Source organism: Electrophorus electricus, chromosome 6 (genome assembly GCF_013358815.1).
Source record: "Electrophorus electricus isolate fEleEle1 chromosome 6, fEleEle1.pri, whole genome shotgun sequence".
NCBI lineage: Eukaryota > Metazoa > Chordata > Actinopteri > Gymnotiformes > Gymnotidae > Electrophorus > Electrophorus electricus.
The window spans coordinates 28,047,034-28,062,033 of NC_049540.1; the positions used below are offsets into that span (position 1 = coordinate 28,047,034).

The 15,000-nt window shown below is 44.0% G+C and overlaps 1 protein-coding gene across 3 annotated transcripts in view; it reads left to right on the forward strand.

Moving 5' to 3' along the window:
- Positions 1-15,000, forward strand: part of LOC113573739 (WD repeat-containing protein 7) — a 121,021-nt gene that overhangs the window by 49,987 nt on the left and 56,034 nt on the right. The window lies entirely within an intron of this gene.

Below are 15,000 nucleotides of genomic sequence, written 5' to 3' on the forward strand. Positions count from 1 at the left end.
TCCGTAGCCTGAGGGAGTTTTGTTGTAGGGTGGGACACACACACACACACAGACACAGGGTACAGGGTATTTTATTGTTGTTTTTTTTGGGTGGATGGTGCATGGAACAGAGCCTCTGGGTGCAGAGAAAAACGGAGGGATAGAAGGATGAAGAGTGAAAAACGAGAATTGGGTGGGAGGGTTGGGGTCAGAGCCCTAATGACCTCCCATGACACGCACACAGCTATCATTATTTGAGGATGACACACACACACACACACACACACCCACACACACACAGAGCTGGGCTGGTTGGCATGAGTGTGGTCAGTGCAGAACTGTGGACCTATGGCTGTAATATCACACAGCGTAGCACTCTGCAGGTTTAGAGGAGGAAAACCCGTTCAAGTGAAGCTGTAAGCTGTGGCCCATGGAGCTGTCTCAATTCATGGACAGTATGTGCTTTCACAGCACTGGGAATGTCTTTGAATTAGGAGTATCCAGAACAGTGTCTGTCTGCCTGTTTGCCTGTCTGCCATACTTTTTTTATTTGATTTGATTGTTGTTAATAAAGGCACTGTGGTTGGGTGGGCTCTGGGAGCCTTCCAGTTTTAAAAACATCTTTTTTTTTCTTGCTTTCCTTTTTCTTTCTTACTGTTGCACTCTCTCTCTCTCTTTGATACACACACACACACACACACACACACACACACACACACACACACACACACAAACTTCCTCTCTTGCTAAATCTGTGCCTGTCCTTTCCTCCAGCTCTCCACAGTTCTCTCTGGAGAATATCCTCTCCCTAAAGAGGACATTTATATTACACTCCCTTCCTGTTAGATAAGACAGAGAAAGACAGATGAAAAAAGAGAGACAGAGAAGGAGGAAGGAAGGAGAGATGGACAGACAAAAAGCAGCAGTTAGAAGATATTGTTAACAACATAAGATTATACACAATTGTCGTGTGTGTGTGTGTGTGTGTGTGTGTGTGTGTGTGTGTGTGTGTGTGTGTGTGTGTGTGTGTACATGCGTGTGCATGTCTGTCTACCATGTCTCACTGCGCTCTGCTAGTGTCTTTCTGCTGGCAGAATAAACTACTATTATTGTGAAAATAATGACAGCTGCCTTCCTCTAGTGTTACTCTGATGGACTGTGGTTCTGCTTCATGTCCCTATCAGTCATTAGTGTGCGTGCATGTGCATGGGTGTGTGGATGTGTGTGTAGAGGTGTGAATTGTATTAAGGTGCAGCTTTGGCATGCTATGCATCACCTTCAGCAATGATTGATACCAAGTCTGCTGTGCAGAACTGTGTGTGTGTGTGTGTGTGTGTGTGTGTGTGTGTGTGTGTGTGTGTGTGTGTGTGTGTGTGTGTGTGTGTGTGAGAGAGAGAGAGAGAGAGAGATACCAAGTCTGCTGTGCAGGACAACTGTATGTGTGTGTTGTGCATGCGTGCACATGCAAGTTTGAGAAAGAGAAACCGAAAGACATTTGTATACATCACTCTAAGCAGGTGTGTCTTGAGCATCAGAACATGCACACACGCTCGTGCTTCCTCCTTCTCTCTCTGTCATCTGCTGACCTGTCTGTAGCAGGCTAGGCTACAGGTCTCAGTTCAGTCTCCTTCACACCACACGTCTCCTTAACACCTATTGCTGTGAAGTATCCATTCCCAGCATAGCTCAGTGTGAGCTGGCCCGCATGCGGCCATGGGACAGAAGGGGGGTGTAATCTCCCCAAACCCAAACAGCACCACCCTGGGGAGTGGCTAAATATAGACACTAAATATATGCTAAATATATGGAGCCCACTAGGCATCTTTTTTAAAATAATGTATTTTATTTCTTCAAATAAAATTATACAGCACTTTGTCCCAATTATTTGTTCACTTCTTCTGGAACATCCAGAGAGAGAGAAGCATGCAGAAGCTATTGAGATGCCTTCTGTTTTAGAGAGCAGAACTGTTTATTGGAAGGCTGCTCATTAGCCACATACTGAATCTATTTCTGATCTTTTAGGCTTGAAATCAAAAAATCGTTCTTTGTTTTGGATCCTTTCAGATAACTACTCTTAGATATGAACATCTTTAACAACAAGTATTCCACACATTTCTTTTAAGTTGCATTATTTGAGAAAAGTGTGTTGGGGTAAAGACATTTGGCTAATCTTGATCTTAATCTGCTCCTACTGCAGAAATACCATTAAACTTTTGCTTTTTACTATCAACTGATTTGTGTAACTTGTGTAACTAATAAAAATTAACATTAAGGGACATCCCACAGCATGTTACCTCTGAGATGTGCCATGAGAATTTAACTGAGCTATTGCACCTCCCTGTGTAATGCTGAAAGAAATGAATGTGTGACTGTGCCAACTGCCTTTAAACAATATAAATATGTTTGCTATTGTGTAGAAAATCAGGTACTAACATACTATTACTAAGAACTCTTTCATGAATCCAATTTGGTCTTCATCAATGATGGGATTTAAACGTTTTTAATTCTCTTTGGAAAAATTAATAAATATTTTAGTATTATTTAATAAAGTTATTTGCCTCAGATTTCTATCATCTGTCTTTATTTGCTTTTGCTATAAAGAATAATAATTCCCTGTTTCGGAGATGAAGGAATTCACTAAATTCCAGTGGTTCTTGAAACACAGCATGCATAAAGAGAGCAACATCACCTGAAAAGGCTTTTGGCTAATTCCCAAATGAGCCCATCCTATCTATGGCTACTTTAAACTAATTACAGTTTCACAAATGCTTAATTCTTTGTTACATCCATCTTTAGTCATTAATTTTGTTTGTGTTGGACATTGACATTTAAGAATTCATTTGTATTTGAAGATTTAGAGTGCTGTATAGATTCTGATAAAATTATTCACATATCAAGTTAACTCCTATGTTTCTTTATTTCTTTTCTAATTAAAAAGAGTATTTTATGTGTTTTCACCAGCCTCCATCCAATCTTGTTTTGATCTTACAAAGTCAACCTTTTCTTAATATATTTTATATAACTTGTTCTGTAATGTGACTAGTAGATAAGAGTCATTATTATCTTTTTGTTAAAGGCCCTGCACAGTTCACAAATATGCAATATAAGGTATCTTATGACTTGCTATAGTCAGAGTTATGTGTAATGTCAAAGATCACCAAATAAAGTGATAATTACTAAATAGAAGTTAGGTTGCAGTATACAAACATAAATATGTAGGTTATTTTCAATGCCCAATAAATGTTGAACTGAAACAGAAGTATGACGACAATCACAAACTTCCTCCTTGAGTAAGGAGGGAATATACAGCACAAAAGTGTCTCTTACCTTGGATTTCATTCGAGCCTGGTGAATCCTAAAGGGTTTTAACTTGGATGCCTGACTCCTATAGTTAAGAATAATTTGTTTGGGATGTATATTTTTAAATTTTTCTAACAAGTAATTGTTTATTAATTTTCTAGTTAACTATTGTCAACTTTTATTTAAAATATTCCCTCCTAAATTAGTTTTAATAGAAATCCCTTTATGGCGAGTTAAAACTGTTTGTTCATTAGCATTAACTTTTTCCTTTAAATTCTCTTGAAGCTAATCAATAATCAATACAGGATTGTGGTGTATTGTTGTTATTTATATGGATTTCTATTATCGCCATATGTCTATGACCAGTCTTGGACATTATTCAAATCCTTAAATTCCTTAAATCTTGATCAGAGTATACCAGTCCTTTTCTCATGAATCTATTTCCTTTGACTAATTATTTGCAAGAAAATACCCCAAAGTATACCTCAGTTGTTGATGGGTTATCTGTGCGTTTCACCACCTTGGTCCAACCAGGTGTAGTCGGCTGATCTCTTACATTTAGTCCATAAAATGTTAATATAGCAACAGAGAAAGACTAGACAAGATGAATAACGTGGAAATCTTATGTTTTAAGGTATTATAAATCCATATTCAGGCTAAAATTACTAATGGCACAGAAACCGAATGCTGGGAACCAGTTGCTGGCATCTTTAACTTCCTTGTGACACCAACAGTCCAAAGTCAAAACCAGAATATAATCACAAGTGATATGTGTGATATACTGTCAAAAATATTATTACTGTTAATATTATACTATTATTTATTATTGGACATACCCGTATGCAAGCGCTGTGGACTCACGAATATTATGTCATTACTATCATTGCTCACATTTATGTAGCGCCTTTCTCAGGCTCAAGGACACTTTATAGACAGAAATCAGCTTTTACAATCACTCACATACCAATGATAAGCGGCAGCCAATTTGCACAGCGTACTCTCAATCAGAAACCACAGCCCCTGGGGGACTGCACCGGCTACAGGGGACGAGGAGGAGGTTAAGACCAGCACAGAGCACCAACCTAGAGCCCACCTTGGCACAAACTGGCCTTTGCGTAAATTCAGAGTGGTGTTGAAGTTAAAAAGAACATCCTACAAAATTAAAGTTTAAACTGTTGTAGTTTTGAGCCCATTCAAACACTGTGCTGAGCTGCTCTGGGTCCTTGAAGCAGGACACTGATTTTTCTAACAACGGTACTTCTAACCACGCTTCGAATTTACAGACGGTACTTCTAACAACACTCTGAATTTTGCCTGATGAACTGTAAGCCCTTGAGCAGCACGGTCTCTGCTTAGGCAGCGTGGCCCGACGGGTTTAATGTGAGTGAGTGGCAAAACATGTCGTCAGAAGGTTAAAAAAAGAGACTGAGAAACTGTTGAGTGTGCAAACGATGACGAGCTGCAGCAGACCAACAAGACCTGGGCAGAGAGAGAGAAGGGAAGAGTGTGTGTGTGTGTGTGTGTGTGATGGTCGTGATTTGTTTATTATTCTGAGCACCATTCTTTTTTTGTAGCATTGTCTTGGCAGAAAGTGACGTGTGCACAGGTATCTGGGAGCTTACTGTTATCTGTTCTCCCAGCAGAGTAACACACTGAGACTACTTCCCTGTGAAGAGGAGGTGCTCAGGTCGTAGCTAGTTGGAGGCAGCTGGAGAAGGTGGAGTGTGCGAGGTGGATGGAAAAGGTGGGGCATCCGTTGCCTCACTCAGGGAAGCGTAACTGAACCCGCCATCTTAATTTGGTTAATGAATGTCCATAATCCCTATGTAGTTGGCCTGTTAAACCCTGCCTGGAGCTATCTGGAGGGAGTGTGAGAGCATGAGTCAGGGAGGGAGGGAGAGAGAGAGGGAGAGAAGTGGATAGTGACTGTGGGTAAATGCGCTTTCCTCTTTGCGCTGGTCTGCCGCTACTCTTTGGGTTGGCCAAAGGCAGAGAGGTTAACCTTGTCTGTGTGTGTGTGGAAAGAGTGGGAGGCAGGTAGGTAGGCAGGGTGTGTGTGTGGGAAGGGGAACAGGGTGAAGGTGGTGGAGGTGCCACTGCAATATCTTTTCTCTGTGTTTTATGACCTGATGGATGAATGCTTTTGGCATGGCTCCTGTATGGAGAGTGCGTGCGCCTTCATGCTTGCTTGCGTATGTCTGTGTCTGTCTGTGTGTGTTATAAGGGAGGGAGAGAGGGAGATGTCTGATTGATTGAATGACCATGAGTTCGGGGGTCACCTCCTGCCTGTGTGGTTCCGCCCCTTCTCCGCCCAGGAGGAGGGGTTGCAGACAGTCATTTAGAACTACAGCAGTGAGAAGCATGAACATTGGGACAGTGAAATTTAATTGACGAAATTTTGCACGTTTATAAAAATTGTTTTTCGTAGATGTGTATTTATCTTGTCTATATAAGTGTATGTTATTATACATTTTACACACACACACACACACACACACACACACACACACACACACACACACACACACACACACATATATATATATATATATATATATATATATATATATATATATATATATATATATATATATATATATATATATATATATGAGGGGGACAGAGAGATGACAAAGCATCTCTGTCCAAAACATCCTGTTCATTTGCAGAGTTTACCATGGAGCACCTCTGCATCCTTCACTACGATACACTGCAGTTCACTCTCCAAGTCCCACATATATTTATTTTTATGCATGTCCCAACCTTCTTGTACACGAACCCACACATGGATTACATCTGTATAAACCTCGATTGCATTTGACAGGACCAGATAGGCCTTATTGTGTATTATGACAGATTTCCAATGCATGTGGGTGAAGTGGAGGGTCAGATTGCAGGGACCTCCTGTTCTGTTCACATTGATTGGATATGTGGATCTTCTCTGCTTCCCCTCATTGATCCCCTTTCAAAACTCCCATCTCTCCATGTCCCTGCTCTCCTGACGACAGCAGACCGCAGGTCCCACCAAGTGTCTGTGTGGGTGTGGGTGTCTGTGTGGGTGTCTGTGTGGGTGTGCGTGTGTGTGTTTGGGAGTTAGTTATGCACGTAGGTCTTTGTGTTTTTATATCTTTGGTGTTTAGGGGTTTGGACTCGGATGTGTGTGATGGCGGCTGTTGTAAAAAGTCGCTGTATAAATAAATTTGACTTGATTTGAGCATCTGAAGCCTCACTGAGTCCAAAACCCTCACCTCAGTTTCACGGCACACGAATGCCTCAGTCTGGTCACTCTGTACCTTGGTAAGGACTGGTGGTAGAGCTCTTGTCTGGAAGTGCTGGAGGAGGCTGCCGTCAGAGTGGCGCACTCAGAGCCAGCCAGTGCGGAGTGGTACTTCCTGCCCCCCAAATCATCTTCTCTCTCTTCCTCAGCTTCCTCCATCTCTTTCCTTACACCTCCCACCCCCACCTACATGCTCCTGCTTACAATGGCTACTATTGATTGGTCTGGCTGTGCCGCTGTTCTAAAACCTGACTGCTATCTCCTTGTCTCCCCCTCTCTCTCTCTCTCTCTCTCAGCAATAATGTGTGGTGTATTCATGTCTTCATTCCTCTTTCATTCTTTCGTAGCAATCAGTGTGTGTGTGTGTCCCGTAGCCCTCGGTTAATGCTCGGATTATGCTAGTGGAAGGATGTCTGGAGAGAAGGGGAGAAAGAGAGCAGGAGTGTAGAGGTGATTGGGGCGCACCTCTGGAGTGAGAAGGGTGGTGTTATAGGAGGGGTGGATCTAGGGCTTTAAGCTTTTAGAGAGGATAGGACGGAGGACCTGTCTGTGTTCAGCAGACAATGGTTCCTGAAGATGTTGTGGTGGGCTTTAGTCTCTGTGCTCAGCCTCAGTATAGCAGGCCAGAACTGTAGGCTGATTTGGTACAAAACCTTAGTCCTGCAGGGCTGATTCAGAACAGAGCTTCAGTCCTGCAGGACTTATAAGAAATAAAACTTCAATCCTGCTACTGATTGAACAAGGATAGGATGTCACAAAATGGCTGCCCACTAACTGCCTGAAAGGGTTCAGTGGTGCATTCGTCCTCCTACCCCCCCCCCACTCTCTCTCTCTCTCTCTCCTGCTCTGTCTACGGCATGGTCTCTTGGGTAGTGGGAGCAGGCACATAAGGGGCGCTTGTCTCGGTGGAACATCTGACATTTTACAAATATGTCAGGCAGAGAGAGAGAGAGGGAGAGGGGGGGAGAGGGAGGGAGAGAGAGAGTGAGAGAGAGATTAGGTACCAACTCTCATTCATCAGAGAGAGACCTGTGAAGGAGAACAGTGATAGAATGAAGTAGGGAAAATGCGCTAAAAAGGAAGAAAACAGTATGAGCGCGAGAGAGAGAGATGGTGGAGGGATTACAGCGGCTGTTTCCTAGCTGAGCTTCTGTTGCAAAAGGTCAGTGTGTGTCTCGGCACGCCAGTGGGCTGCCCCGGACCCCCCGACGCTCCCTCCCTCGCTCCTCTCCTCTACTTTCATCCCTTAATCCACAAAGCCTCCTGCTTTTCTGTATTTACTGCCTCTTCCCACAGTCCATCAGCCATTACACACTCTTAAGCACTGAATTACCCCCATCTCTCTCCCCCTCGCTCTCGCTCTCGCTCTCGTGCTCTCTCTCTATCAGTTCAAGTGTTTTATTGGCATGATTACTATATGTTACATTGTTATAAAATAAAAGTATTAGATTTTATGGAGAAAACATTTTTTGTCAAACCAGTTATAAATGTAGATTATTAGAAATTGTAGAACAAACTTATTATGAATTTACTAAATGTTTCAAAAGCCTGTTTTCGCTTTTAAATTGAGTCATTTTAAATGAGTCATTTTAACATACATCGGAAACATATTAAATGTGGAAAACTCTAAAGGATCTGAACTTTCTGCATGCACTCTGTTTATAATTGTCTGTGTGTGCGCGTGTTTGTCTGCCTGTCTGTGTGTCTGCCTGTCTTTGTGTTTACACTGAAATGTAGTGTTAGATATGCGCGTCTGGTGTTTACTGTACGGCAGCCTACGGTATACCCATTACTGTTGGCGTGGCGATGTGCTGTTCTGAAATGAGGTGCTGCCTAAACCATACTGTTTCATACTGTTTCAAATGTTAATAATTCTCTATGAAAAGAATTTTTTTTACATTTATTTTTAAAATGTTTTGATTAATTAGTATATTTTATCTCTAATTGAAATAATATTGAAATTGGTACTGAATACTGAAATACTGAATTGGATACTTTTTGCTTTTGTTGAAGGCTTTTATGAATGTAAGTCCCACCAGTAAAACTTGTATTACCTGTAGTGTCTATTATATTGTGTGTGGAACAAATAATAATGTAGAAAATTAGTGCTAGTTTCTCATTTATTTCATAATTGTAGGACAATGGTACAGTGTATTGTATTCACATACACTGGTGTGTGTGTGGGTGTGAGTGCTCAATGTAGGACAATAATTTCAAAGTAAATGTCTTTTGGTCATGTGTGCATGTGTTCTCAGATTCATTTATGCAGTTTTATATGTGTATATGAAAAGCAGTTGTTCATGTGTGTATTTGTGTCTGCACGCATTTTTTTCTAAGTATGTATATACATACATAGTGTATGGGAGTGTGTGGGTCCGCACACTTTCATGCACATGCCTGCACATGTGAGGGGGTTTGTGCGTGCATGCACATGGTTCAGAGAGCCGTGGTAATAGCCGTCAGACTAATGAATCAGCTGGAATGGTGTGACAGGCTCAGAGAGGTGATGGGAGCATCCGTGTTCCAGGAGGCACCAGGCCTTTTTCCCTTCCAGGTGTGCTCCTGCCCTCTCCCCCGGGACCCCCGGACAGGCTCTTCACCTGCTCCAGCCCAGCCCACCTGAACCAAAGTCATTAAGAGCACTGAACACTTGGTTCCAGGGCCATGGGAGAGAGCCAGACCGTGGACCACGTCCCTGCACAGCAGAGGGCACTTCTGCTTCTGGGACCGGGTTCGAGGCCCAGTCGTGCCGTATGATGGATGGATGGATGGATGCTTCTGTCTTTATGCAAGCAGATTGTGCTGCAGTATTCACAGAAGGCAGTGATGTCAGGGGTCAGAAGTCATGACCCCTGTCACGGCATGTCCATGTGAAGTTCCCCTCGGACATATCCACCCTGCTCCACTACTGCCCCCCACCCCCACACACACCACCTCTGCCTATACCCCCCAGATCCTTGCTTTCTCATTGTTAATTTCTTTCTCTCTCTCTCTCTCTTTCTCTTCCACACTCCTCCTCCTCTGCTTCTCTTCTGCTATTTCTCTGCTCTGCCTCTGTTCACTCTGTCTGGTTATTTTTGAAGTCTGACCTTGCTGTATATCACTGTCCCCCTCACCTTCTCTCTCTCCAACTCACTCACTCACTCACTCACACTCTCTTTCTCTCTCTCTCTCTCTCTCTTTCACCCTCACCCTTTCTTTTGCTACTTTAATTGCACTTGGATGGCAAACATGTTGCTCAGCGCTGTAATCTAGCGATGGTGTGGGGAGAGAAAGGGAGAGCCATTGTTCTGGGCTGTTTGGAGGGAGAGAGTGAGAAGGAGATTGCGAATGAGAATGAGAGGTGTGAGTAACGAGAGCCATTGTTCTGGGCTGTTGGGAGGGAGAGGGCAATCTGTCACATAGCTGTCTTTCATTTTTAGGGTCTGGCAGAGAATTGCCCTTTGGCCTCCACACGTGTCCAGCTACGGTGGTTTTTCACCCTGCACCCAACAGTAAATTGCACACATCAAGGCATCGTGTGTGTGTGTGTGTGTGTGTGTGTGTGTGTGTGTGTGTGTGTGTGTGTGTGTGTACGTGTACGTGTACGTCCCCCCCCCCCGCCCCCCGGCGGACCACCCCCTCCCAAGTGTTTGCTTGCCTTCGTAACCTGAGCAGTTAGGTGCATGCCTGTGTGCATGCGCATTCATGAGCCTGTGAGTGTCAGTCCAGTGTGGAGTAGACATATGTCAGTCTACAGCTCCTTTCTACTGTCTCTACTGATCTCTCTGTCTCTCTGTCTGTCTGTCTCTGTCTGTCTGTCTTGTCTGTGTTTGTCTCATGCTCTCTCAATTTTCCATTTCAATTTAACAGACCTTTAGTGGCATGATAAATTCATATTGTACAGCCAAAGCATTTATAAATAAACAGAAGTAACACATACACAAACACAGATGAAAAACAGAGCAGTAAACAGTAGAATATACAGTATGAACTCTGTACTGTGTGTGTGTACTGTAATGTGTATACATAGACAGTGTACACATAATTAGTGTTATATATGGTCTCTATCTCTCTGTGTGTCGCTCACTCTCTGCCTGTGGAGGCTGTGGTGTGTAGGCTGGTGTGTGGATATGGTCATGTGACTGTCATAGGGTGCTTGTTTTGTGTAGGTGTGTAGACAGTGGTCAGCAGTCTGGATCATCCTGTTAGTGTTTGAGTGTGTCTGTAGAGTTGCAGACATTTGTCTGGTATAGTCTGGGTCTTTGTTGTACTGTGTGTGTGAGAGAGAGACTTTACGAGTGTTCGTCTCAGATTCAGGGCCCTTGCCCTTGGCTGTGTTATGTGCTCGTAAATCCAGCAGTTGCCCAGTAAAAGCCTGAATAAAAGGGAAAATAAACACACTTGGAGCACCAGCAGCCTGACCTTCCTCACTAGCACCCCCAGCTACAACGGAACCTTCTCACTCCAACCCCCGGCTACAACGGAACCTTCTCATTCCAGCTGTGTTGCTTCAACCAAGCCTCACAGCTACAGTTATGAAACTACAACAAAGTTTACCACCAAGCCCATAACTACAAACAGTCCATATAGCTACATCCCTACCAGTACAACCTAAGCTCACAACTACAACTCCACTACTTAAACTTACAAACCATCAAGCTACATCCAAACCAAGTATATCTAAACCATAAACCATAAACCTCAACCAGGCAACTAAACTACACCCAAACCTCACATTTTCAACTTTCTCAACTAAACCCCTGCAACTACAACAAAACCTGTAGCTACAACTATTGAATTAAAACTCAGGGGGAAAAAATGTTAGAACAGACTCAAGTTAAGCCAGATCTAAAAATGCCAGATATAAACCTGCCATTTCTGCCGGTCCATCCATCCATCCATTCATTCATCCATCTATTGATCTGTCCTTTCCTCCTCACCCTGCTTTCTCATTACTGTGGATGAGTTAAACTCCCTGCACAGAGATCAGTCAGAAGGCGATAGGTTGATCGAGTGTATTGATGGGGGTAAACACCTGTTTGTTTATCCTAAATGAGCATTTGCGTGCATGCATGCATATGTGTGTGTTAATATATACCTGGGGGGGGGGTGGACTACATGGTATCTATATACCAATTGTCCAGTGTTCCACATGCTGTGGGTGCGTTCATTCAGTGTTTCTAAATGCTAAAGGTGTATAGCAGAGTCAGCTATGAAAATACAGAGATGAGTAGGAAACATAACCACACTTGCACACCTGCGTGCGCGGAGGAGCTGTGGGAGACACTCTCTTTCTCCGTCCCTCCTGCTCCACTAATCCGATTGCCCAAAGCACATCCGGCACCTCCCTAAGAGCACACGGGGGAGGGGGGAGGGGGGGGGGGGGGGCTAGAAAGGAAGAGAGTGTGAGCATGAATTGGAAAAAGTTGTGTGTGTGTGTGCGTGCGTACAAGGCATAAGTGAGGTATGTATGTATGGAAGGTATGAGTGAGTGAGTGTGTGTGTTTGGGGCATGTATGAGTGGGAGGTATTAGTAAGGGGTGTGTATGTCTGTGTACAGGACGCTTGAGAGAGGGGTGGGTGTGTGTGTGTGTGTCACTGATGTAGCTTGTGGGTGGGAGGATTTCGGGTTTGACCTCCTCCCTGAAATATTTGATCCAAGTTCCAAATGATTTAACCGTGGAGGATTTACCACCCAAACACCTCACAGCTGATACTGGGCTGTGCAGCTGACGGGGTCCTTCACACTAAAGGTCTTGCAATAATGGTGGAATCTACTGTATGTGAATCAACGTAATTATCACGATCGTAGTAATTAGCTACATGACGAGACTCACCAACAGCAGGACAAATTCTCCCAGAACAGACTGGGAGGTTGTTGTGTCAGACTGGCCACCAGTTCAGTGGGCAGATGTCTGTACTTATTTGACTGAGCATTTACCCTAAAGGGAAACTTGAGTGCCCGTACGTGACTCTGCATAGAACCATTTGCTCTGTGGTCATGTACCAAATGTCCTGTTTCACCAGAATTTTGCATCTTGAAGTAACATCATCTTCCCAGTCAACGACAAGACCATGACGTGTGAGGATCGGGTGCTCAAAGTTTATTCTTGTCCTGACCAATTCCTGTGCTCCCCAACCCAGCTGGAATTATTGTACAGACTACAGGTTAAGTTGGACAGCACTTTCAGCGGAGTGAGCAGTGTGTGGTTCTAAAAGCAAACCGATACACACTAGTGCACATCACAGCACATGAACTAAGCCAATGAGAGTACCGTTCACTATTATGCATCCATAAATGACACTTCATAGTCTGGATCTTTGTGACTGCGAGGGTGTGTGTGGGTGAGTGGGTGAATGTGGGTGTGAGAGTGTGAGAGTGTGGGTGTGTGTGTGAGTGAGGGGAGGGGTGTTTGGGCATGTACCTGTGGTGGGACAGGTGTCAGACTGTTGAGTGCTACTTATTCTCCTCTTCCTCTCTCTCCCTCTCTCCCTTTCCTCTCCTCTCCTCTCCTCTGTGGTTGTGGATTGTCCTTGTACTTTCAGATTTGTTGACATAGTTAGGTGAGCAGTACCCACACAGCTCAATAGTGTGTGTGTGTGTGTGTGTGGCTGAGGGTGGGTGTTTGTAGCTGTCTGAATGTGTGTGCATCATTTTTCCTGACCTCTTTCTGCACCCTTGTGCTACACACACCGATCAAGTTAGTATCAGATCTGATCAGACACGTTGACCGACCTGAAAACTAAATAAAATGGACCAAACAAAGAAAGTCAACTTAGGATCTGCACACAACAAAATACTAAAGATTGTTCGGTTGATTGATCTCTGCAGTTTATGGAGGGTGGTTTTAATTACATATTTAAATATCTAATTCTATATATTTAATATCAATTTAGGTTTCATGTTTTTTGTTTCCAAAAATTCCCTTCCTGTGTCTGGGATGAGAAACCCTATACCTGGAGACATGGAGTTACATGTCATGTGTTTTGGCTCAAATCAAAGCGCTGGAGGCAGTTAAAGCCGAAATAATACAGTGCTGTTGTGCATGAAACAGGAACAGTTGCCCGGATCAAAAATCACACAAATTAATAATTCAACACAGCCGGTCCCGCTGAGCCCGTACAGCTTGGCCTCGGCGGGGGGTGGGGGTGGGGGGGTTAAAACAGGTTCTGGCAACCTGAGGGGAAACGGGGAGGCAGTCTGAAAGGTTCAGCTTTGAAGAGCAGGGGCAAGACCTCTGTTATGGACAGAACAATAGAGGGAGGAGTGGAGAGAGAGAGAGAGAGGAGGGGAGAGGACGGAATGAAAGAGGAGTCAGAGATGACAGGAATAGCAGAGAGATTTTAGTGCTTTTATTTATATATTTATTTTTATATATATATATATATATATATATATATATATATATATATATGTGTGTGTGTGTGTGTGTGTGTGTGTGTGTGTGTGTGTGTGTGTGTCTCCACTATCGAGTGGCTGGAATACTTGAGGCCATACGGCCCTCTTGGTAAACTCGTTACTAGTATCTTTCCCTCTAAACAGTTGTGTTGATGGTAGTCCAGCACCAGTGAGCTCCACTGGTCCGTGCTAGTGGTTCTCCCCCAGCTGGGCTTGTCCGTGCTGCGTTGAGAGGGTGTGAGGGGTGTGGAGCCCCCGACACAGGGCTTTGGCCTCGGGGAGTCGAGATGGGTGACAGATGGTGCTTGCAGGGGTAAAAATTCCCAAGATCTTACAAACACATAACTGGGGGGTGGGGTGCAGAGAGGTAAAGATGAAAGAGAGGAGAGAGAATGAGGTGAGTGTAGTGGAGGATGATGGTTTATAAAAGGTTGATAGGGAGAAAAGACAGAGGAAGAGAAAAGTGTGTGTGTGTGTGTGTGTGTGTAAGAGAGTGAGGGGGGGGAGTAGGTGAAAGGGGGAGAGTGCTTGGACAAAGGACAGAGTATATGAACATCTCAGAAACGTGTACGGAGGGGATCATCACTCTGACACACACGCACACATAAATGTTGCTTATTGTTGAAAAGACGAGAATATGATTTTGAAACTTATGATCAATCAGCATCTATAATGCCCAAGTCCTGCTGCTATTCCCAGGTGGTGGTGTTCCCACCCTTTGAAGGACAGTAGCAGACTGCAAAAGGGGCATCTGGCAGCGGCATGAGGGGCAACAGTGGCAACAGAACCGAGATCGGAGAGCATTCTGCCCCACACAAGCGCGCACACGATGCATGCTGCACTAGCTCATGGTAGAAGTGTGGGGTAAAAGAGTGATGGAGGTTTAATGTGTGTGCATTTAAGTGGACTGGTCTGTTCATCCCATTCCCTGACTCAGCTGTGTGTGTTTGTGTGTGTGTTCGTTCGTTCACACATGCGTGCTGGGTTTAGTAAAGTTGTGGCCATCTGACCCATGTAAACAGGCCAGGAAAAATAGCCAAGTGAGGAGCAGGAACATGATGTT